A 4,453-nucleotide genomic window follows, 5' to 3' on the forward strand; every position below is an offset into this window, starting at 1 on the left:
GCTCGCTCTTCAGCCAGGTGCTCACCTCCCTGAGGGAGCGGCCCACATCCAGCCACTATGGCCACTGGGTCTCCTGGAAGCGGTCCCAGAACAGTGACACCAAGAGCTGTTCATCGTCCACCTCTCCAAGAGCAGCAGTGGGGGCCGTCGCTGTGGCCGACAGAGTGGTTGAGGATAGTACAGTTGCCGTCGCCGCCATCTTCTCAGAAGCTGCGGTCACTTTCCCTCTTGCTCAGCAAGGGCGCTGGCTTAGAATCTAGGACCAGGAGCAACTGGAGCTCGCTTCTGGTCGCTATGGTTTCTCACTAGGCCGGCTTTCTTTCCTTGATGATCCTCCAGGCTATGGGGCACTAGCGCGGGGGAAAAATTGGAAACGGGCTAAAGAGGCAAGGTTTGAGGTTAAGACAGCGGCTGGCTGCTGACCTGTTTCCAGCAAATGAGGCAAGATCATCCGATGTTCGAACCCAGCAGGAAAAGGAGACTACTGACTGAAGAGTAGACCCATTTAGTGTTTGAGAAGATAGTAGACTACATCGGGGAGACTTCAGCTATGGTCGATAGGCTTTATGGCACCTCATTTCAAGCTACACAAGGACTGAGTGTACTACGTGAATGAGATGATCTTGAAGTTGCCTGCCAGTATCTCCAATGACACAGCTGGTGTCTTTGGGGACATGCAAGACCTAGAAGTTTTAACAGAATAATTCTGGATTCCCTAGCACCCTATGCCAAATATAAAGTGTGGATAAAGCCTGGAGCAGAGCATTCCTTATTGTATGGGAAACTTGTGGTGAAATCTGGACTTGTTGGAATCACTGAAAAGACTTCTCAGTACCAGGAAGTCCTGGTGTACTCCATGGCAGACATCCCTTTGGGTTTTGAGGTGGCAGTGAAGTCTACACAAGACTGCAGGAAAGTAGACCCCATGGCAGTTGTGGTATTTCACCTAGCAGACATTGGGGAATATGTGTGGCATGAAGAGACATTGAGTTTAAATGAAATCATCCTGAGGATGTATTGCTGTGTGGAAGGGCCTGGCTTTGTTTCCTTTGTCTGTGTGGGCTCCACCATCATGTTGAATTTTGTTGACACTCTGACCTCTTCAGGGACTTCTTAGTTTAATATTCTCTCTGTTAAGGACAAATGCAGACTAGATTTTTATTATGCAGAAATGGCTCAAAAATGGAGTTTTGGATCTTTGTAATTGTGGCAAAATAGAATTTGTTGCTGTTCAGTCGCTCAGTTGTGCCCAGCTCTTTGCGACCCAATGGTCTGCAGCACACCAGGCTTCCCTGTCCTTCACCGTCTCCTGGAGCTTGCTCAAACTCATATCCGTTGAATTAGTGATGCCATCCAACCATCTTGAAGAATGTCTAAATAGAATGCTATGTTTTATATTTTAATCCAAGGGCTTCTTGTTTTGAGTAACAGGTTCTAAATTGTTGGAACTGAGGACAAGAATAGCCTATTATTTGTGATAACACTGTTTTCCAAATACAGGGTAAGAATGTGATGGATTTTCTTAATTAATTATTAATACTATGAAAGATAAATATTGCCATATCAGAATAATAGACTGTACAGGGACTTTACAAATGAAATTTGGATAAAATAATAAGAGAAGTTTATTCAGCTGATTTTCTTTATGGTAGGTGCTGTGTGGTATGGTAGAAAAACTTGCATTCAAACACCAGTTCTAACGTCTACTAGCTGTATGGCCTTAGATGAGTCATTAAACTTTAATAAGCTTCATTTCCTTTTTCTGTTTCAAAAAACAACTTGATTTTCTTCCTAAGAATAGTTTTTAGAATTAGAAATCATGACATTAAAGCATGATTGCCTGGCAAATGATAGGTGTTGAATAAATGGTAAGGATTATTTTTATAATGTTTATACTAAGTATTTCCTTACTATGAGTAGGATCTTATGAATATAATTTTATTATCTTGACTTTTATAAGCATTTTTTTAATCTTTCTTTTTCTTGAATGGTACAATCCCAGGCTGAATATTACTTTATCACCTTGATTTTCTAAAATGTAACTTCTCTTATAAATCTTTTATTATTTTACTTAAAATTTTTTATTGAATTATAGTTGATTTACAATGTTGTCTTAGTTTCAGATGTCATATAGCAAAGTGATTCAATTGTACATATATATATGTTCTTATAAATCTTACCTTACCACTGAACTGAACAAAAAAACAGTAATCAGAGATCCTGAAATAGTAATTCACCTCCTCCATCCTTCCCCCATGCCTTCAAAAATTATTAAAATATTTTTAATGAAAAACAGCGCAGACAAAAAATTTTTAAACTACCTGAATTGTTAACCAACTTCTTTAATGAATATTTTGCTTAGTTTAAATGCCAAAGGTGATATCTCTAAAAATAAAGCATTTTTCAGTTAAAAAAAGAAGAAATGATATGGTATTATGTGGTCTCTACCCTCTTGGTGGACAGACTCACAAGCCCAATAAAATCAGGGGATGGGCACATGCTCTCACCTCTCTATGGGAAGATGGGTACAGAATTTGTGGTCACTCCCTGAGTTATACTGTGAAATGTTTATTGAGAAATGTATATTGTGAAATGTTTACTGAGAAATTCATATTTGCATTTTATCAAAGTAGAATATGGAAAAGCTAATAGGCTGATAATTTGTTTTGCTCCTTTAAAAGTTGCTCTGTTAAAAATAGAGCTGACTGTATTCTGAGTCTAACCAGACAAGACCGATAGAGTGCCAGTAGAGATTATAAGTGTCAAAGTCACCCATCAGGGAAGACCTTGAAAAATCATGGCAAGAATTCTTTATTAGGTACTTTATTTAGCTTAAGCTGTTAATCAGTTCCTCTAGAGGTGAAAACTTTCCTGGAACTGAGGAAGAAATAGGCCTGGGTCACAAAGTTTATGGTTATTGCCCTAAAAATAAAGCTAAGAAAAGCAACCTTCTCAGGTGTCATGACTTCCATGATCTCACCCAGCACAATACTACTATTGGATTCTCCAACCCTGAGTCTACTTTCACTAGTGTTTACAACAGTAAAATTCAGGCCCTGCACAATCATTTATTATACCTAAGATTTTATAAAGCAGCAAAAATTATAGTAAAACCATGAGGAAGTGGTGGCCATGGCACTCAGGTGCTCAGATATAACAGTGAATAAGGTAGCGTGGCTGCCTTCAAAGAACACACTGTCTGGTGGGTGTTTCAGGTATGTGGATGGATAAATTGCAACACAAGGCATTGCTTGTAAATGAACCATGTGCCATCAGGGGGAGAAGACCAACCTGTCTGGGTGTTCACACTGGATGAGCACCTATAACCACTCCCTCTCTGTCCACACCTGAACCTTTGAACCTTATCTCTTATTTGGTCTTCTAGGAGGTCTCCCTGAAAGACTTCAAGCCTAGGTTTTCCCTCTGCCTAGATTTTTGGCTTTCATGATTTTTTTGGTCTCATTTCCTAATATTCTCCCTCCCTGCAATACTTTTGTTTCAACACTACTTATTTATTTATTTGTTTCTGTCTTCTAAAGCCTGAAGGTACGAGATTCACTTACTAAAATACATGTTGAACAGTGACTCTCTACTGGGCAAAGTATTAGACGCTGATGAGCCAGTTAGATAGGGTTCCTACCTGTTGCAGGGAGTTTCCTTCTAGTCAATACCTCCTAGATTCTTGAAATTATGTGTCTGGCCTAGTCAGATGTGGGGTGGGTTGTTGTTGTTCAGTTGCTAAGTCGTGTCTGACTCTTTGTGACCCCATGGACTGCATCACACCAGGCTTCCCTGTCCTTCACTATCTCCCTGCATTTCCTCAAACTTATGTCCATTGAGATGGTGATGCCATTAAACCGTCTCATCCTCTGTCGTCCCTTTCATCTCCTGTCTTCAGTCTTTCCCAGCAATAGGGTATTTTCCAGTAAGTCAGCTCTTCACATCAGATGGCCGAAATATTGGAGCTTCAACTTCAGCTTCAGTCCTTCCAATGAATATGCAGGATTGATTTCCTTCAGGGTTAACTGGTTGATCTCTTCGCTGTCCAAGGGACTCTCAAGAGTCTTCTCCAACACCTCAATTTGAAAGCATTAATTCTTTGATGCTCAGCCTTTTTATGGTCCACCTCTCTCATCCATGCCTGACTACTGGAAAAACAATAGCTTTGACTAGATGGACCTTGATTGGCAAAGTGATGTCTGTGCTTTTCCATATGCTGTCTAGATTTGTCATATTTTTCCTTCCCAAGAACAAACATCTTTTAATTTAATGACAGAAGTCACTGTATGCTGTGATTTTGGAGCCCAAGAAAATAAAATCTGTCACTGTTTCCACTTTTCCCCTCCTGTTTTCCATGAAGTGATGGAACCAGATGCCATGATCTTAGTTTTAGGCTTTGAAAAACTCAGGGAAGCCTTTCTAGCCAGGTGACATTTGATCTATTATTGTTATT

General features: G+C 40.1%; 1 pseudogene; it reads left to right on the plus strand.

Annotated features, from left to right (window-relative positions):
- Nucleotides 1-454: 454 nt before the first annotated feature.
- On the plus strand, nucleotides 455-1,117 carry LOC104994691 (annotated as a pseudogene).
- The last annotated feature ends 3,336 nt before the right edge of the window (nucleotides 1,118-4,453 follow it).

This window comes from Bison bison, unplaced genomic scaffold, assembly GCF_000754665.1.
Source record: "Bison bison bison isolate TAMUID 2011002044 unplaced genomic scaffold, Bison_UMD1.0 scf7180017864263, whole genome shotgun sequence".
Lineage (NCBI taxonomy): Eukaryota > Metazoa > Chordata > Mammalia > Artiodactyla > Bovidae > Bison > Bison bison.